The sequence below is a fragment of the Eufriesea mexicana genome, unplaced genomic scaffold (genome assembly GCF_001483705.2).
Source record: "Eufriesea mexicana isolate 0111107269 unplaced genomic scaffold, ASM148370v2 scaffold1247, whole genome shotgun sequence".
Taxonomy (NCBI): Eukaryota; Metazoa; Arthropoda; class Insecta; order Hymenoptera; family Apidae; genus Eufriesea; species Eufriesea mexicana.
Genome location: NW_016909379.1, coordinates 121,321 through 144,327, shown reverse-complemented (window position 1 = coordinate 144,327; position 23,007 = coordinate 121,321). Strand labels below are relative to the sequence as shown.

The following is a 23,007-nucleotide window of genomic DNA, read 5'->3' as shown; positions in this document are numbered from 1 at the left end:
CATAGATGTCATAAATCACGTTTAAATACTAATTTTAATGGTTTTATCCTGTTTTCATGATTTTTGAGAATAATATAATTCTTTATTAAATTTCATATTCATAAACTGATATAGTATAATCATAAAAAATAAGATCTAAATAACATACTTTAATTTCATACGTTAATTTCTTCTGACTAGAAAAAAATTATAGTAACTTATAACACACACACACACACACACACACACACACACGCACGCACGCACGCACGCACGCACGCACGCACGCACGCACACACACACACAGTTAGTATATAAAATTTTCAATGTAAATTCACTCCTGCCAACAGTTAAAATTAATAAAATATAGTATGTAATTATGATTAAGCAATTAAGTTCAAAAAAATTCACATCTCGTGATTAACGTTCACTGTCTACAGGTTGTATAATTTTCCTCTTCCTAAGCAAATAAAAATCCTGTTTCGAAGGGTTAAGAAAACGAAGACCGATGAATCTCGATCGATCGATTTCATTGCGTGTTGCCGTCTGCTCTTTCGAGCTGTCTAAGCGTATATATACTATTACACCATAGAGGGGGAACAACAGAAAAAAGGAAAAGAAAGAAGACGATAGATAATTAAATTTGCACGGAAGAATAAGTTTTAAGCCGCTTAAAAAACAACATCCGTCCACCAGAGAAGACCCGAAGAACATTTTGATCACAAACCTCGATATCCAGTGTTATCGGCCGAGCATGTGTTAGTATAAATGCCACATTAAGGTTAGGTGCGCATTGGATGCAGGGTAGCACAGCGCAGTATAATCCCAGAACAGGATGTTCTTCATTACAAAGCAGATTGTGTTTTAGTTTCATTAATTTTGAACTTCATTGTCACTGAAATATACCTTTGATTCAGTCCTTACGAGAAAACAGTGAATGTTGCACGCAATTCTGTGTATCGCTATTTAATGCTTTAAGACACTGCTAATATTATAAAAGTTTTTACAACAGTACTGTTCTGTGACTGACGCAATAACGCATTACAGTAACCACTTTAATCGACAAGTGCTAGATCTGGATTCTGAATCTGATTTAGATAGAAACGGTTTTATTATGTAGCATTAGTAACAAACTGCAGATATCTGTAGAAGTATAAAGAAGATAAATAACAGTGTTTCATACCGTTCGAAGCGTAAACTGTGCAGTATAATCGTGTGTAGTTTGACAAGTAGTTCTGCGCTGCGTCATCTATGTCACGCAGTAATGTAAGGTGTACATAGTTTTCCTTTATTTTACAAAAGCCTACGCTGTGCTGTATCAGACTGCGTAGCGTCCTCCCCGCGACCAGTGGATACCTAACCTTAAAATCCCTTCTTAGAACTTTACAGAGGCGATATGCTTTTTAATCTCGGATCGTGTAAATAACGTGCACGTAAATATAGTTGATCGATGAACGCTGTTGGTACTTTCACGGTAAAGCGGCGCAGCGAATCGATCGATTAGGAAGTAACTTGTTAAATGTGCAATCGTTTTTCCTTAATTTTTGGTAATAACTATTTTCAAATAACTCATGCATGGAAAATTGAATTATATCGATACTTTAAACTATTTATTTGAAACTAATCTTTTTTTATCATTTATGGACAACATGTATAAATTAACGTCACGAATATTTGATTTTCTTTTTTTAGGAGGTACACATGGTTTAATTTTAGAGGTATTCACTACTTACTGTTCACACTATTTGGACTTCCATCTTTAAGGAAATTCAAGGAAAGGATAGTATTTATTTTTGCTAAGTGACTCATTTTATGTATAAAAAAAGTATCATTTTTATATATTCATCTTTTATGATAAAAAATTAATATTAAACTGTAAATGTAGTTTTTTAATATTTATCTTGTTTTATACATATGGTGATGCAAGCGTGTTGCCAAATGGCAAAATATAGGTAAAAATACAAGGCATGAAGAACGAAAATCTATTTTAATCTTCAACTGACATTTTTTCTTATCAGATACTTTTTTTATTCCTAAAATTATGTTTGGAATATACTATATTTAAGCTATGAACTAATAGTTCAGTTTAAACTGATAATTCAGTTCTGTAATATTATATGGTAAACTGCACTTGTTAGATTATTTACAATACGTTGTCAATGATGGTCGGCCCAAAATAGCTATTCCCTGCTATATTTTGAGCAGCTGTTTATTCATTTTGTACGTAACATTCTGCTCGACAAAGCATGAATGAAAAAGTTCGTGCAGGGAAATTTTAGCTCATGATAAAATGAGATCGAACCTTTCTAAATATCATGTGACGTGATTATGCAAGAATAACTTTCAAGTTGTTTTTTATAGCCTCTACCGGTAATTCGTGTGCACCTTTACTTTTTACTATGATGTCAATTCTTCTTTATTTTTATATATATCTTTTAATCTTTCTGTATTTATTACGAAAATGATTTCTATTTTATTAATGACATAATAGCTAATTTGATAATTCTTTATTGTGCAAATTCACTAATTTTAAATATTTCTTCCATCTTACATATATTATTAGTAATTCATCGACGTTAATAATAATGGTCATCATTAATAATAAATCGGTTATAGACGAAAGTAAATTAGTTCCTGTACACTAATGTACATAATAGTTTCTAATCACTGGCGCAAAAAATCTGCTGCTTTTTAAAACGGTTCTTTTTTATACGTATAGCAGCTCATCAATACATCAACTCCAACCATAGATATGTAGATTCAGTTTATATACATTACAATGTGAGTGTTCATACTAATAACAGTAAATTCATATAAAAAAATGTTTATTTTAAAACAGATGTATGCATGCAAATTGTTATGATATATTCTACATCAATAACAATTTAATTATTTGTTTAAATAATTATTTCTTTGCATGAAAAATATCTCATGGTAATTTTATACAGTGTAATTTTTTATATAATGTAAATTAATATACAAATTGAGTATTACACTATTAATTATCATATCCATAAGAAGAAAAATATAACACTTTTATATTATTTAAGTTTGATAAATATTTTTAAGTATTTACTAATGTACTAATAAAGTACATAAAGTTGTATTGAAATTAATGCTCATATTTTCACAGAAATTCTAGCATTGTGCAAAAAGAATCAGGTCAGTGCAGGTACGAATAACTTATGCAAATGATTAATCCCACTCATTTCATGTCTTTTACTGGACACTTTATATAGACACGATTGACGACGTATACTACGTTGTAAAGTGCATTCTAGTTTAAGAGTGACAAAAATAAACAAGTCTGTGCGTGTACAAATAACAATAATTGCGGTGATATTAAACGATGAGTTAAACGCAAAATATTTCACTGAATCTAATAAGCGTTCCATTATCAATGATTTTTTTCCCTCCCTTTTATCTTCCTCGAGTTTATTAATCTTCTCTTCTTTTTCACCATTTTTTCTGTAAAGTTCGTCGAATGTATTTCTTTTTTATTTATTCCTATTAATCTTTTATTTTTATTACGATTGAAATATCTCGAGATATAAAATAATAACTCAAAATATTAGGAAATAAAGTCTCAAATAAAATAAAAAAAGAAGGTGCAAATTAAAAAATATGAAAAACAATTTTAATTAAGAATAAATATTTTTTTTTCTTTATTCACTGTCAACTTCTAGCGCCTTAATTTCTTAAAATGGAATATATTATTATTTAAAATCTGTACTTCCAGTCTTATACAAATATAGCTTTATATTTATATAGGATTTATAATATAATAATGTATTCCTATATTCTGAGTAATACTTGATATACTTGTAATTGAACAATAATAGAATATTTCTTCAAAAACACGATTACCCAGAAAGAAATGAATCGGTAGCATACATCGAAGATGTATTTGCGGTGCCAATAATGGCTCTACGTAGAGTTACCCTTCCGGGGAGGATTATTTTTTCATAATGGTCACTATATATTTCGCGACAGTAATGCTTCCGCTAGTTTCAAGGTTCTTTTCACAGAACTAATTGCTTTTACGGCTCGATGACAGTGCATATTAAATTTAGATCATTTTCTAGAATGAATATCTCACAGGAAGAGCTGCGTTCCGGAAATCTATATATAGGTAAGTAGTTAGCCCACAATTTAATAATAATAGAGGTAATAATAATTTATTTACTCTTCCTCACCTGAGATTCAAAGAAACTTCTATATAACATACATACTAAGTCATTCCATAAGTATTTTATACACTTGTTTGCCAACTGCTATATTAACGTCATTTGTAATTTTCCTAATTGTTTACTATAAATTTCATTGGCAATAATTTCATCGCCAATAGCTGTATTATTAATAATTTTATTTCCAACTATAATTTCATGCAACTGAAATAAAAACAAAACATAAATTCTTCGTTGACAAAACTTCACTACTTACATCACTAGTATGTCAAAATTTACCCTAAATACATAGTCATTACGTTTCTCCATTCATCCTTAGTTTACATTCGCCCGCCGTCATTCAAGGAACTAAAAAGCGCGAACGAATTCGACCTAACCTTAAAGTCGCCAATTTCCCAGTATGCATTCCCCAGGCCTATTAATTTCTTTCAACGAGTTCCATGAACCTGTAAAGACCACACCTATAATTCATCTGCATATTAACATAGATGTCAGGGTATGTATCACGTTTAAAAAGGTCCGTGTGTATAACCTCGAGGCAGTATGACGAGAATTTCCGGTCCATGCACCATAGTGTTCCGCAATCGATGTTAAAAGGAACCTGGACGAGGTAAACCACCCTATCGCTGGCACTTGACCAGCGATTGGCTCATATGTTTATTAACGCACGATAGAAGAATGTAACGCGCATCTAAACGATTTCATAACGCAATTGCAGCGAGGAGAGCGTCGTGCTTCGCATGCCAATCCGTCCTCGAGATTTACCGTTGACATCTTGCTGCTGTATCCATTTGTTCAGTATGGGCAGTTCACTACACAGGTATAGAGGGCAGTGCACTATATAGATATACAGGACAGTCCATGCGAAGTGTTGCCACTTTTTTCCGGGAAAGGTGATATAGAAACGTAACACAAGCTGTAGCAGACATTATTGGAATAGAGGTTAGGAATTTTTCCGCGTAGCTATTCGAAGGTTATTTATTTGGTAATTCGACGAATTGGGACGTGCTATTTCAATTCCAACATACTTGGAAGTTTCAAGTAAACTAAAGGAGACATCTAGTAGTTCTTTTCTCACGAAATGATTAGATTCCTAATAATGCAGGTTGTTTGTAATAATTCGTCATTTTTAACCCTAAAATAGATTTTATTCCTTAGAGAATAATATCCAAAGAGTCAATTTTTTTGTAAGGTATTAAAGACATATTATTTTTCTGCAGGTCAAACGCCAATAAATTTCTTTAACAATTTGTTCAAGTTTGTAGAAAACATTTACCCAACATCTGTTGATAAACGATTCTTAAGAGGGGTAATTATCGTTAATTATCTGTAATTTTTAAAATATAACATAGTACACATTTTTACATTATTTGATAGTTTACTGAAAAATATATGAGTTACTATAATTACATGCTATTTTTTTTCATCGCTTGTTCACTCAAACAGAAGCGTTATTACAAACAATATACATAACGATTGTTTATCCGTCGACACACATTGAAAAACGTTAATAAAGTAGAAGACATTTTTCAAGATAAGGTATCAACAAAGAAACTTCATTTTGATAATTGCAACAAATCGATCACTGATGACAAGATTATCAGATATAATCCACGTTAGACGTAAGAATTTCAAGAAACTAATTCTACAAAATCTCTAACGGTTTTGCGAAATCATTTATTATATTAGAATGGTAATGTTTATTCTGTAAGTTAGAGTTGATAAGTTATATCTGGGAATTTTGAGAGTTATCTTCTAAATTCCAGGGAAAAAGCTCGAGTAATCTAATTGTTGAAATTGGGATTTAAACTTAAATCTTTTATTTACCAAAATGATTACTGTAATCAATTCAATATCACTTACGCTCCCTTTATTTTAATTTTTATGAAATATAATACTTTCAAATAAGCGAATACCTTAACAATAACTTACTGAGTTTTATTTTTACTTCCAGTATTAAATACGGTTGCAAGGCTTACGTGATATCATAAGATCAGCGCTCTATCGATATTTCAACTTTGGTCAAAGTTGCGCGCAGGACATTTTTCGAACGCGCACGCAAGTTGCCACCACAAATATTTGAAGATATAGGGGAGAAGGGATGGGGATAAAAGTCAACGTTCGCTGAATTATGACGAAATCATTGCAGAACGAGCGTAACATCATGACGAGCTCAAAAGACGATGCTCGTGAAAGCGTTTACGACTTTTAAAACACGCGAAAGTGTGGAATAACGAAACGTGAGTTTTACGTGGTTCGAAAATAGTCGCCACGCCAGACCGTAGACTTTGATACTTTCTCGAATTAAAATATTTTTCTACGCTACGTGGGCGATTGTAAATTTTCACTGTACACATCTTCTAACGAATTGCATCGAATACAGTAATAACGCGTTTCTGTGTCAATCAATCATTTCGGAAATTCGTGCACCATGTTCATTCCATTCAATGTTCCCAATGATTAGCAGTAATTTATATCGTTGCACTGATTTGTTATCAATAGATATCTCTCTTGGCGTTATCGCGCTATTTTTTTCTTCTTTTCCTTTAGCGTTAAATTTTGTTATCACCATGCCAAACTAACTTGAACTTAATCTAAACACACGCTTCTAAAGAGTCGAAGAGGTTAGGTTTGATTTGTTTCGATTTCGAGAATTTCGTCAGAAACTGCAAGATAATAAGACAGAACTAAATATCGTGACGTAAATTGAGGATCAAAGGTTCGCTATCGTTTGTTTTCTGCAATTTTGTACGTATCAATTTCGATAATCCGCTCTTCTCCTTTTGAATCTACCGAACTGACAATAAACGAAGATAAGACGTCCGATTCGTACTAATAACCGATAGTAACGCATTGTGAGCCATTTACAGAAAATTTGTATCATTAACAAGTACATACTACGTGTACAGAAATATGTCGATGACACATGGTTCGCGCGACTTATCGAGATTGACATTTAAATATCAGATCCGTGCAATACGATTAAAAGCGTTATTGATAACATCGCGTTTTATTAAATGGTTATCCATCAGATTGTACGTTATCGCGTGTAAATCATATCATAACAGATTTATGATCGATTTGTTGCGGCTTGTAGTCCATTATAACGGTCGAATACTTAAGCGTCAAATAATAACGCGTATGGAAATAAATAAGTCTTTTATTTGGGTGCGTTTACAAACACGAAATTAATTTAAGCATTTCACACCTGCGAATTTCCACTAGCATATCTAGTAATTTCTTGAAATTTATTTACATTTACTATGACAGTTATTAAATGCTTGATTATATGTTTATGGATAGTATTATCAAATAACAAACATTTTACTTTAACAGTCTAACTAGGGATGTATTAGATATTAATTTATTACTTGACATAGTATCGCAATAAAATCGAATTTGTATTGATTGAAAAGTCTATCGATATAAATAAAGAATTTCAAGTGTAATCACAATACGTACATTATGAGGCGTTTAATCGACTTACACGAGTACAATAAAATATACTAGCACCTGTTACACGTGTAAGTAAAGCAACAATGCCACAAAAGTCATTCGAAATCCATCACCGCGAACTTTTAGTATCCTGCAAATATGTTTCCCCGAGTTGCTTCATGCGAAACGATCATAACCTAAGAAAACGTTTTACCATCATCGACGGTCGGTCTAAATTGAACGAGCCGGTTAACAAAGCGAAACAAAAACGGAATTGAAAGATTACAACTATTACCGTGGCAAAAAGTTTAATTACGTAGGCAGAGTCGTAAAAGATGGCGGCCAGGACGGCAGGAGAGGATTAAATCGTTCGATATGAGTTGCATGGAACGTTGAACGGTTGATTAGCGAGTTAAAAAAGAATTCAAGAGAATAAACCATAGACGAACCAGAGACTAGAGTTCAGTTTCGTTTCGTTTCGTCTTGTCTCGTTCTACCTATACACGAAAGTCCCTGAAACGAGAACTGCCTACTTCCGAGTAATAAAGCCCAATGCCGTAATCATCGTGATTTAACGACATCGACCCAAGTGCCGCAGAGGGTCGGCCGTGTGATCGTGCGATTCGTTTTTCCGTCGTGTTTCTTTCTAGATGCGCACAATGTACAAGAACGCAAACATTATGCGCATCAGTGTGCAAGAATGTAACCGTTCGCGTCGAAACGTTACGATTTTGCATGCTGACGCATTTATGCGTGTCTATGGACGAATAAGAAACGTGTGCAAATGTAATTTGGAGATTAATCTTGTTACACTCGTGGGTGAGAATTATTATGTATACAACTGTATAAAGATTTATTCTGATCATTTTGCGAGCTAATATTTTTTTATGTTAGGTTAGATGCAACATGGCGAGAAAGTTTATTCATACGTAGAATATTATCGTCTGGTTTATTGTAACGACATGGCTATATGGGTTATTACCATTCTTCGAACTGGTGTTTAGGAATACCAAGTTGAATATAAAGAGGTAAAAGGTGGTACATCTATAGAGACTATTTGAGCATAGAAACTTATTTATACAGATTTAGTTATAAAAATAAAATATTTTACTAGCATACTAAGTGATTTAATTTAAAAAATTTTTTTTTTTATAATTGGCATTAGAACTACAGAATTCAAATGTATATGTAAATATATTATACGTACATCTAATATCAGTTATTTTAACTAAATAGTTTGTTAATTCTAGTGTTAAATATAAAAAAAAATAAACTAGGAAATGTTAGGAATATAATAGGTAACAATTTTATTGCTACTGTACAGAAATTCTAATAACTGCTATCAAATTATGTATTTAAGTGTTTCAAATGAGCTACTGCAATGTGTAAAAAAAAGGAGAATTACTTTAAAAATTGCACAAGTAATATGTTTCTTGCACTAGTAACTAGGAAGAAGTACGTACATTATTACGTACAAGAAACCATTTACGTTGGTTTGTAATTAGGTAACTACTAATAATATAAATTACTGACAACATATACAAGATACAAGAAGTATTCGAGTCCTTGACAAACATTGAATTTGCAACTCCAGATGCATTTCATACAACAATGACTAAAATTAATCAACGAAGTTATTAACAAAAGACATCTCCAAAAAAATCGATAAATTTATTACATTATTGTACACAAATGTTAGATTGCATTGTACATTAATCTACTATACTAAAACTTGTTTGTACAATAATCACAGGAAATATTACAAACACGTATACAGATAAATAAACAGAAATAATCTGGCAAAGAATAGACGTGCACACGAATTGCACTGTGCACTATACTGTACAAAAATGTAATTATCCACGCGTGGCTGTTATTACCGTGCTGATCAGACACCACAATACGAACTATTGAAACGTGAAAAGATAATGAGAAACGTTTAAATATACGATAAGTAATAGACTTGCTACCCTGACGCACAGCAAGTATTGTATACACTAGTGTACAAGAACTCGGTCATTCATACTGGAGGATCGTTATCATGCCAGCGCGTCAGTGTTCACAATACGATCCAGTAAGGCGTGTACGGACAAAGAGGAACGTTTAAAAACACGGCAAAGTGCACTGTATCGTGTTCACCGATAGAATTATTCATGTAGGATCGTTACGTTGAAAAGAACGTTTCTTTTAATTGCTATAAATTATTCGACGTAACGAGCTTCGTGATTCCAACGGTGATCTTTGGTACTTCAATAATTCATCGATAAGATAAATAATTCAGACGGATTTTCATTGCAGGAGGAGAGAGAGGGGGGAGGGAGGAAGAGAGGCAGAGAGAAGAAGAAAAAGAAGGAAAATAAAATCGAGAACCATTTCGAGGAAGTTGAGAGGCATAAAATTTCGTATCTACTGAAATTGCACTTCCTTCGTGTGTTGTTCGACTTCCTCGCGAATTACGGAGGGGGTTTATTAACAAACTCGGCATCGTGCAAAGTTTAAGGTTTCCTGGTACAACTGCGAAGACAGGATGCAAGTAAGTTAGCGAGATGGTCAGTCACAAAAATATGTATAACGCTAATTTTTGTCGTATTTTTCTAGACTGCATAATTGAAGGATACACCATTTACAACTACTTATGTACCACGTCAGAAGGCAAAATCTATTCTTCGAAATGTAGTATTGTTTTGTTAGCACTATAACTACCAGTCTAATGCGTATCTATCATATATACGTATATCTAAATATCGCTTGGATAGTTCATGATAATTAAAGTGGTATGATTAAAGTAAATTAGGTATGTACGTGTAATTATAAATAATAATAATATCTTTGGAAGCAATTGCACTCAAAAGGTCTGAAATCAGTTATTTAGAATCACTTGGTACTTCTAGTATTAAACTTTTGCTATCTAATATTTATTCCGAATATTGTGTCAGTCAATGTAATATTGAAATGCTAATTATCAAGGAATTTTTTTTTCAAGGTCGATATTCATAATTAAGTCAAGCATTTAACAATTTCAACGCTGCCATCCACGATGCGGTAATAAATAATTCAACAGCCACGGAGGATTTCCGTCCAAGAAATTTAGAAGCGTTTCGAGTAAGCTAAGGAGCGTGAAGCTTTAGCAGAAATCATAATTTCTTTCCACGTTTACGTACAACCGCCACGCGAGAGAGTAATAAACCATTTATTGGGAAACTTTCGAGTGATTGCGTTTTATTACGAGTTAACTTGGCATTATGTGTTTAACTATACTGCCTGAACGGTTTTTAGTATCTCAAAAAATAGCTAAGTGTACCTCAAAAAGAGCTGTTGAAAAAACAGCTGGAGGATCTTGGGAAATCTCAGAAGTCGAGGTACACTGTCCTATTTATGCAATTTTGTATTCTTTTATGAATTATAATGATTCATTCAGGAAGCCTTTATTCAATTACGTGACTCAGATATTAATAACAGAGCAGATTTATCAATATAAATTATCCTTAATAATTTTTACAGTGCCAAAGGAATATTATGTTAATATAAAAATAGTAAATATACATTTATATAAGAAATTTCATTCCATGTCTATATTATAAATATTATAACTTTTAGATAGTAAGACTCCATCCAAAGGAATTGGAAAGTAGATTTCAAGGAACTCAGAAAGAATAAAATTCTGCTTTTTCAGAATGCAAGAATCATAGTTCTATGTAAGTGACAAAGCAGTTGCCAACAAATTTCTTTTCCAAATATATTACACAAGGTAATTCAGCTCTACGTATTCAATAATACTTCGTAGATTACGATGCATCATAGTCTTCATTGAAGAAACTGAAAGTCATTCCGAAGAAATTCAGTCGAAGGGAATTCGGTGTAATCGATAAAATTTCTGCAACCAAGTCGATATCTCGAGAATGACTTGGCATATCTTGCTTACTCATTCCACTATTTTGATTGTTCTTTCATCTTGGTGATTCGATGAAATCTATTGAAAAATCTGCATTAAAAATGATTACAGAAGATACTGTATTAAATCACGGATTTTAACTATACAGGATATTAAAGAACGGTATTTAATTATTTATATGTATATTATATTAGACAGAAATATAATTATATTTATTTTAACCATCATTGTATATGCAGATTACAGATTGCAGATTATAGGTCAGTAGTTACAGTATTTATATATTCTCGTATGCATACAAATACAGTAGACATATACTAAAGATTTTGTAACAGAGACTCATCAGACATTTTTCTTTTCTTTCCAGTGAGAACTATAAACCCTTTCCTTCCATTACGTATCTTACTATTCCTCGGGTTCAAATTCTCCATGGATAACGAAACATTCACGAACCAAGGAACTTTTCTTCCACGGTCTGTTATATCACTAATTATTACACGCTACGTTACGTATTTAATCAATTAAGATAAATCTCATTAGCGTTCACGGCATCGAAAGTTATGCGCCACGTTACGCTTCTCCCTGCTGAAGCAGCATGTTCTTAATCTGAATTTCATAATTCGCCTAAGACATTGCCCGAGGATTAACGTTAAACCTGTCATGCTCCGTTAAGTAACGATTTTTAAGCTTCTGATAAAGAATTCTACATTCCAAGTTACCACTTTCGTTGCTTAATTTCATGACTTTTATAATAAGTTTATGTAATAAATTTTTCAGTATTCACCTTTCTCCTTATTCAGGACAGTAGGCAATAAATAACTGTTACTCTAACAGTACTTGAAATCGCGTGGCAAAAGCCCACCAATTTAACGATAGAAACAAAGTCGTCGAGTATAGAGGCCAGAGTAACGTGATAAAAGGACCCATAGTAAGAATACCCTGGACATAGAGCAACGTCGACAATTTTGGTTATTGGCATAAGTATTAAATTGGTTCCTACTAACCAATTGTCCTTTAGGATATAATCCTTCGCAGCTGAAGCTTTCCTGTACAAATTATATATCGTATGTATTGTACATATTCTGTAGGAAGGAAATTATGTACAACTTAAGGTACAGTATTTTATTTTAATATTCACAGTGTATAGTTTTATTATTTTGTATAATAATAATACAGTTATTGTCGTCTTGCGAGGAATTGAAATAAAATATGCAGGATAATAGAGAAATAATGGAAACAAAGTCAGAAGAGGATTAAGGATGCAGAGGATGGCTCAATCGTGGAATAATGCTTGGGGAACCCCCGCTGACTTATGGATCACGAGACCTTAGCGATCTACGCGACGCATACTCGAATATCTTCGAACCATTTCAAGGTGACTCGCGCCATGTTCGACCTATATTCGACCTATATTCGAATTTCTGGGTTAACAGGTACTCAGGGAATCGTTATCGATTCGACGTATCGCCACAAGTATCGCGAATAGAGTGTACAGGCAAACGATTTTGAGATCATTCCCAGTTTAGAAGAAGATTAAAAATTGGTTTGTGCTTTTTGGTGTTTGTTATAACAACATTGTATCGTAATATAGCAACAGAAATAATTTTCTTTTATATATTTATCTATTAGGTGTTCCTAATTGCAATATGGAATTACTAATGTTCCTCTTGGGTGACTATCCAGATAACATACTGCTTACGGTACATTAACTGATAATCACCAAGGTAAAATTTAGAATTATTTGTAGTATATATAGATGCATGCTTTGTGTACTGATTAGAGATATTTCGTGGAATGGTACAGAAGAATTTTTAGAAAAATTTATTAACCTTTTGCACTCAACGATTTATTCACTACAGAAGAGTAGAAATTCGAACATTTTCTGCCATAAAACCGATGATATTTTTTGACATAGTAAATAAAAATTCGTATAATAATTAACACGTAGAATTATTTCATTTCAATGTCTCAAACACTATTACATTATTTTAAATTTAATATAACAATTAATATCGATCTTCAAAATTTTATTAAATGGTAATTGAAGGTCGCCTCTCGAGTGCAAAAGGTTAATGAAATATGATAGTATAGTTTGGAAAGTATCTAGATTCATGACATAAAAATTAAAGTTCGCGAATGATGAATTTAAAAAAAATAAATTAGTTTCGAATTTATTTGAATATGTAACAAATTTAGCAACATCTTAGTTATAAAATCTTAGTCAAATTTACTCGAACACGTGTAAAAATTGTTATATAGTAGCAGAATATTGAAAATTATTTTACTAGTATTTATAATTATTTAGATAATATCTGGTATTTGCTAATACTGATAACATATACTTTTTCGTTTAATGCTATAGTTTATTCGGAAGAAGATGGTTTTATAGGTACGTGATTACTTTTGATACCTCTTTAAGTCGAAATTAGGCTCATTTGGAAAACGTTTCGTATCCATTTGTGCGAGATAAAACCCGTGTTTCGAACTCGGACGATAAGATATATCCAACATTAACGAAATGAACTTTTTACGTGAACGTATTTCGGTGAAACTCAGTCACGAATAAAACTATCGAGTAGAATAAATGTAACAAAGACGGTAGGAAAATTTATATAAAGTCGATAATAAACGCGTGACTCGAAAAATTTTCGAAAACGAATTTTTTAAGAAACTTAAAATTTAAAGGATATGGAAATGAACATAATTCGATGGCTTAATTCGTATAATGCAGCAGAAAATTTTCGCAGAACTTTCTAAACGCTTCAACCATCTTAATATAACCTTAATAGTAGTTTTTCTAGGTTCTACGAAACTTTGTTTCCAATTTTTCTGATATAGCCTGTAATATCCTGTAGAATCTTGACTTCGAAGAATTTTGTGGGTCTATTAAAACTTTGGTATAGTTCCAAGTTTAATGCGGACTTTTATACCAGCTTTTGCATCGGACTGTATCGATTCTTTCCAATTTCCTTCCATTTTTAGCGATGACGTGCATCGATGTTGGAGGAAGTCACTGATTTACTTTTTATAATTACGAGATATCCCGAACAGAAGAGAAATAAGAAGGACTACTAATTTACTGGGCAACATCTTTGAATATATCATTAGAAAATTTTGTTCCATGGTATAATTTACAAATCGCCCACTTCCTTCCTTCCACCATAATCGTGGCTGCAATTATCATTACGAGACTTAAACCACATCAGTCAAAATAAATTTAATTTCATACACTACCGATACTTTGTAATAAACCTGGGGCAATTTTTCGATTATCTAAAACGAGAATTATCTGAAAATGAATTATTTATAATCATCGAATGAAGCACCCACGATAATTTACTATCGTCTGTTTCGTCTACCAAAATATTTCTGTAAGCCTCGTTACAATTCAAGTTCAATTAATATTGGCTTATAACGCAATATCCATAAATTAAATTAAGCGTTATAATCCTATACCTAATTTTGACTTGTAATGTATAATAGATGAATTAACGAACCCCATATCGTATAACTTTGCACTTAATTTCACTGATAAGTAATACAGCTAAAAAGCAATAAATTTAAACCATACCATGCTATATGAAAACTAAACTATATAAGATCAGAATACCTCCTTTATTGTATTGTATTGCAGTCCCTTGGATCGTCGATGATCTAAGCAAATCTCCGACGCACATAGCCCATTAACACGTTTTAAAATTGAAACACATGTCCCAGACGACCCAAAGAAAAATCACGTTCCTCTCAACCTTGTCACTCGTGTGGACTCGCCCTTAGAGGTCGATAAAGCGTGCGCGCGCGCAAACACACGGCCGTTCTAAAATCTAGGCCCGATTAAATATTCAAATTCAACTGCCGTGGCACGAGAGGAGATAAGCTAGCCTGCTTTTGATCCACTTTTATCTCGGATCTTCTCTGTTCATAGCGCGAAATTAAACGGATGTCTACGATTTAAATGTCGCCTGCCGTGTAAATTTACCGTGTACCACGTTTCACGTGCCACACCTCCGATAAGTAATCGTTAAATAATGTCTGCTAACGGCCGGTATTTAAGTTCTTCCTCCCATTCACTCTGAAAATGTACGTACGTGAAATTTTTGTTAGTCTAGTTTGCCTGTACGTGTTGATAAATAAATTAACGGGGAATTTGTTACGACGAAAAGAATATGTACAGTTAGAATTATGTACAAACTGATAGAAGGTTAATATAAAATGATAGATAAGAGGCAACTCAGGTTATAAGTTATTGGTTTCAATGTATAATATAAAATTTTATTTTTACCGAATGTGTATGATAGCTGTAGTAAATTATACTTAGTCGTTGGAAATTATTCAGATAAATGTAATTTTTGAATAATTTCTATTTTGTTACTATCAGTAAATTAGTATTATCAAATATATGTATAGGTTATGTTTCGCTCAAGCTAAGTGTTTATCAATCGTTTTTGTTCATTTATCGTTCGATGTCGTTATATCGTTACTGTTATTCCTATGCTTTCATCGCATATTTATTTTTCGATTACACGTACGTGAGATAAACGACGATTTTTGATGAAACTTTATGGCAGACTGTCGCGAAGGATGGCAATAAATTAGCCACCACGTTGAACTTACAGCAATGGTTGTCATGTGAGGCATGAAAATAAATAAATAACAAATAGATCGTATAAATTTCTAAAGCTGTAGTTAAATATAGTTAAAAATAGCGAGAAATTTATGTCTGATATCTATGGAATCATCATAAAATATTCATTAGAAATACGTGTTCTTTTAACTCACTGAATTTTAATTATATATATATACAATGTGAATTTTTATTTTACAGATATATCAATGATAACATGTAACTTGAATGAGCGAAGGAAAGTGACCTTGAAGTATTTGCGATCAATGACTAAAAAAATTATTTAGTTTCACCACTGTGTTTTCCCTCCCCGATCGAAGAACTTTTATGTAAGCAACCTTCTTATATCTCCGATAGTTTATGAAGCAACTAAACGTACCTATGTCGTATAGAATTTATAACCAATCACATAAATGACAAATGTATTATTAATACTCGTGAACATTATATATCAAGTTAAACGAATATCATTTTCAACACACATAATTGCAGAATTCGAACGACACAGAATGCCAATACAAACATGAGAAGATGGAGCGAATTAATATTTTATGCAATAATATATGTAAACCAACAATGACAAGAATTCGTACGTATTTTGCCATCGTTATTTTAGCACAAATTCGTCTAGATTTATTTTAATTTTGTTCGTACTATTAATGTATATCGTTGTTTAAAAAATAACTAGGAATTTATATATATTCGTTAAATAAATAAAAACACGAATTGAAACAAGTCAATAACACAATAATGGTGATAAAGAAATATCGAGGAATGAGATACCAACATAAATACACGTAATAAAACAATAAAATATTCATTCTCAACAATAAGAGGTTGGAAGTCATATCGGAAGTACGTTTTGTCTATCTATGAACGTACATAGTTCGAGGGTGACCTGCGCGAAGTTTGTCGCAAGCAAAATGCTCGCACTGACCACTAATATTCACGTGCGAACAGATTTGGTTGGCAGTAGCAATATACGAAGATGTGCGTCAAGTTATTCGGTAAATTTGTTTCGTTTATCTAACCATTAAGTTTTCTATAACAATATTACATATTTTATTAAACACTGATGCCACACATTACAATTGGCTGCGGCTGCAATCACGTTAAAAACTTCGTTTATTTTTTGATTATATTTGCGTTCATTTAACGACTGAGATAAATTCTGAAGTGGACAATATTAAAAGAAATCACGAGCACCGGTCGAGTGAACCGCTTATAACCTGCACGTTTAAGAATTTTGCTATCTGAAAATAGACTAATTGACTTATGTAATTCGGTAAACGTGGTCCCTCGGTTTTCAAGTGGGAACGGAACTGCACGATTTCCACGACAAAACGCTCGACGTGTTACGCGGAAGGATCTTTCATCTCGCCGGTTTCACATCCGTGGCAACGTGTGTATACCCTTATCATCAGCGGATCTGTCGTCGGTTCTTTTCCGAGGAGACGAAAACAGGCAGCCGGACAAGTCAGCACACAGCATCCGGCGCCGATTTGAAAGGCGCTCTGCGTGTAAGCATCAAAGATTTGGATTAACGTTCGCGCAGATTTCAGCGGCAAACATACCGATTCTCGAGTGGCCAAGGATGGGAGGATCCCACTCGACGATGACTGACGTTTATTTCACGTTCGTAAATCATCCTCGCGAATGTCCGAAAATGCGTGCACTAAGGAAGAATTTCGTAACCCGGGACCGTATGAGATTCGTACGCATTCTGAAAGAAACTCTGCCCAGAGAAAATTGGCGCAGGGCGGAGCCTAGAATTTTCGTACTTGGAAAAGCGCAGGCGATATCGCTTCCTCCGGGTTAGCGGCCCTCTGATCAATATTAATACGTGACACCGGCGAGAGGGCGAACTGGTAAGACACACACATATGCATGTACGCATAATACATACAGAATGTATCGTACAAAGGATAGGAGGAACAAGAAAGAATAGGAAGGGATTGAAGAAAAATTATCACGCGTTCAATCACGTTTGAAACGAGGCATAAATAGATGAACAACGATAGGGGAGAAACAGTAAAAGATAAAGTAGGAAAAGGAGGATTGATAAGAGCGAGAAAGAAGAGGACACGCTGTTAATAAATGTGTATTTACCGCCAATCTAGGAACGTCCACAGCCTTGTCGGTGCAGCCCACCTCAATGGTTAAAATGCGACAGAACAGACCCTTGTTTCTTGCCCTAGCACGCAGCATGCAACACCTTTGTATCCTCGTAGACCGGTTCACGGCACGTCATCGATAAAATCGTTCGCAGGAAATCACGGTAACTACTGTCAACGATTCAGAAGGGCGCGGAGATCAGGGTTGAGGCACTCTATTCACTCACGTACACGCACTTTTCTTGTCGATTGTAATGCTTTAGCGATTCTTTGTACGTACACGAAGCCACGGTTGTATAATTGGCACTGTCGTTACTGTCACGTATATTCCCGTATATAAATTTAGTCGTTTCCCGATGATACGCGTACCCGTTATTATGAATGAAGATTCGAAATTGTTAGCATGCAAGTATCGGTACAAGCGGAATCGCTACGGAACAATTCGACCTCGTACATTCGGTCACGATACGTCCGCGTATTGCATTCTTTCAAGACCAACTGCGGGACCACGATTTTTAGCTCTCTAACTCTTCTAGTGGTGCCCCCCTATGGCGAGCATAACCCAAGAGTATGCAGTACATAGATAGGCATTCGCACCGACATTCCTAATAACGTTTTCATGTAGCGACGAAACAATATTTTTACTATTTTTATATAAAACTCTTATTAATAATAATTTTAGATTAAACGAAGAATTGTTTTCATTACAAATGAATTACATTATTAACTTTTGATGAATACAAATGAACATTATGTAATTAATTCATTTCATAGAAATTGAAATTGAAATTTATAAAATATTTAAATTATATTTAAAATGTTAATGAAAAGGGCTATTTCCAATATTTTTCACATTGAAATACCAATGACTTTTTCACTTTATTATAACTGTGTAATATAAAATATAATAATTTTCGATAATAATTTATTTTATTTGTCTCATATTAATGTCATAGACGAGATTCGTCTTTATAGGCGCGATACTACATTAAAAATGTTATTAGATTAAAGGCAAATACGTAAAATATGTATTTTTATTAAGAGATAAATAATTATCTTACATGAAATTGGTTACAGAAATATTAATTTGCAATATAGTGTTATACATTAAATGTATTTAAATATAAGTATAAAAAATGTATTGATAGTGTCATTAAATCGTTTCTCACTAATCAAATACGTGATAGCTCACTAAGGCAGAATGAAATTACTTTCACACCAGCTATCCAACAATTCATATAGAGCTGATGGTTATACCATTTATCTAGTGTCGGTAATTTGTAGCCAATATATCGACATGTTAGTTCATACTCTGCATTTATGAAGAGTTCTTTTTGAACTATGTATTGGACTATATATGCTTTAATAATAAAAGTTTATTTTATCCATAAGATTAACCATAACAAAATGGATAACCACTATATGTTATCGTTAATGTAAAGCTACGAACTAAAAGTTTAAAATAATGTCATACCTTAACAAGAATTTTTATTTGTAGGAATGTTTTGAAATTATTCTTGAAATTTGTTGTAAACTGTTCAGCCAACTACAGATAAAGGAACAGAAAATTTAAATAAGCAAATCAGAAATAGAAACTGTAAATGAAAATAAACAGATACAAAATAATAGTTTAGCAACAAATCAAAGCTTTGTAGTTTACACAGATATGAAATTTCGTAAGTAGTTTGAAACTATAAGTTTTTAGAAAAGTTGGTACATTTTGTCATAATTAAACTGAATGTATGCTAATGTTTTATTATAAAATATTAAATCGTTAAAGTTTATTTCAATGAATTAAAAATTTCAGGGTTTCAAGATTGATTATAAACACATAAACAATATAACTATGCTAGAATTCTGAAAAAAACTTTTATTTAGAAATATCACTATTAAATAGTAAAGAAGTAAATAAGCAGTTTTTATTTCAGTACAGGCTGAGTATTCTTTTATATAAGATATAATATCAATAATTGAATAAATTATATAAATTACACTATTAAATTCAAACAGTGAAGAAGTAAGTATACAGATGTATCTACCATGAACTAATGTATTACAGGTATAACATAGAATATCAAAAATATTATAAAAATAAAAATAATGAACAAAATGATATATTGATATCCAGATTCAACGACGTTGTGCTATTTTAACATTTGATCATCGTTGACATTATACTATGAAAATACATTTGGCTCTAACACATTTTTATTTCACTTCTTCATACACCTATTACAAAAGAAGCAATAACATTCGATCGAAAACTTTATACGCATATTACAAATGTTCAACATAATAATAGTCACAGACAGAGAGAACGGAAGAAAAATATATTCTTCTGGTAATCTGTAAGTAATGATCATAGGTACATATATTAATCGCGTGTGGATCGCATTACATAAACACGTGGCTTTAAAACGGCGCGTGTTGCAGCACAGTAAGAAAAATATGCATAGAAAAATATGACCAGCTACGTAATAAATCGCACAATCAAACGCATGAGCACAGTGTTATGTTTATTTCTTCTCGAATATAGCTGTCGGAATTTTTTTCTCGTCGCGGGTGAATATAATTGAAAAAGGACCTCGAATATAATGGTTATCATAGTAATCGTTCTTACAAATGATATGCTCAGTGAATTGTGTTTCGTTCTTCATATGAATCGTGGTTACGCGTATACTTATTTTCATTTCGTGGTATTACTGTTCTACGCATGTACAGAATCCTATAGATGAGACACATATAATATAAATGCCATTCGATATTTATTTGCTTTATATTACTTCTGCATCGCTGGAGATATAATAAATTTTGATTCGCAATTTTATTGTAATTTTTCGAATATATAAACTAGAAAAGGGATTGATCCCTTAAATAATTTGTTTCAACATTTGCAATTCTTTGGTTTTCCATGGGAGATAATTTATATATTTTCATGGCAGTTCTATGATAACTATTTCACTATAATATGGGTATACCTTACAAAAGTAATTATTCTTAAAATTAATGATTAATTTCAAACGATAAAAAATATGTTAAATTATTTAAAAACGAAAACACTTACATAGAATCATCATTGTAATTTTGTTTCAATTATCTTAATAAAAAATTTTATTTAAGGGATGAATCCAATATGGTGTTGGTGCCATGAACGATATTTTAAATCTGTTAAATTATTCATAAAAAATTAAAAGCAACAATTCATTTTCATATACAATTGTAGCAATTACTAGAATTATTCGACTTATTAATAATATATAAATTACCGAATAATTCCGATAATTTTCAATCAGCCTGTATAACACAATACATTTTTAATTAACGTATTATTATTTTTATAAGAATTACACAATACATAACTTTCGCAGATTTTCAAGTTCAAAATTACGATAATTATGCAATTTGTTGTTTGTATAAAGCAGCAATAAAATATATAATCGATAAATCCCATTAGTCTAATTTAATATTTACATTTAGAAAATCTGAGTATTCTAAAATTGGTTCTCTTATTTTTGAGTTCATTCATTTAACATTCCATTAAAAATATAATTTTTGATTGTTGATAATTTTGATCGAGAAAAACTAATTCGAAAATTTTTCGATGTCCTCGTTTGCTATTGAGTTTGATTTACTGTATTATACCTTAAAATTTGTTTATTTATGGAATAAAATAGCGCAATTTATTCCTACTCCTTTCCTCGTTAAACATCCTGTAATTTCAGTAATAATTTAATTGTCTAGAAAATCGTATGTATTAGTCTTCATTAAAAATTATTTACAAAATAAATTCCTGTTAATTACAAATTGTTTTTCAATTATCTGAAAGATCATTAGTGGATTTTACTATGTATGTTATTATTATGTAATTTCACAGTGCGTCTATACGTACGTTAGATGTAGTACAATTAATATATTTATTTCGGCGTGTAATTATACGTTCACTGCATAAAATTCTATTGTTTCCTTGATAAGGTACCACATGAACGTCGATATCTCATGCTGCTGAACAAACAAACAAATTACATCATCGTTGAAAGTAATCGAATTGAAATCGACAACGTTCCAAACCAACTTGTTGCCTTTCGAAATTCTCCTTCTGGTAGTGTAACTGCCATCTCTAAACAGCAATACAGTATCTTGTGGATATGTTTTTTTTTTGTCATGGCGATAATTAATACTTTGGTGGACGTCTTTTGAACCAATTTCACTTTACGTCAACCAAAGTATCGATATTCATATCGACTATCGATTATCGGTACTTTCTAATACTTACCATCATATCTATTTAAATGTTAAATTACACATATATCTTTTTTGTTGTTGTCGATAAGAGATCAGTAACACATTAACAGTAATTATTACTTATTTGATGCTTATCGATATTTGCTAGGGATATTACTTATTGTTTCTTTGTTAGAACAGCACACTCAAAACATTGGTAATTTCAATTCGGCGAGAGTTATTTGACGCAATCGACTCTGCATCATCGATTTCGAAGGTACAAATAAATTTCTTTTTCTTACATACGGGTTCCATGTGTACAGAATTGTAATCTTTAATTCGAGCTCTAAAACATTTTTGTCTTTTTTTCTTTTCGAAAATATATAATAAGATATATCAATGAGAGATCGATGAATCGTTCGATCGTCAAATTTGTTGTATAATATATGTACAATGTGTAGTTAAAACAGCAAATATCCCTCGCCATGGAAGTATTGATATATGGGGTAATTAAAGAGCGCCTCAATTATTTCTCGACGTCAAAATCGATCTTGC

General features: G+C 32.2%; 1 protein-coding gene across 2 annotated transcripts in view; it reads right to left on the bottom strand.

The window, feature by feature from the left end:
- sky (GTPase-activating protein skywalker) overlaps nucleotides 1–18,730 on the bottom strand; it is a 50,023-nt gene extending 31,293 nt beyond the window's left edge. For both annotated transcript variants that reach the window (XM_017900472.1, XM_017900473.1), the window contains exon 1: nucleotides 18,227–18,730. The gene's annotated coding sequence lies outside the window, so the exon portion shown is untranslated. The remainder of the gene's footprint in view (nucleotides 1–18,226) is intronic.
- Nucleotides 18,731–23,007: the final 4,277 nt, after the last annotated feature.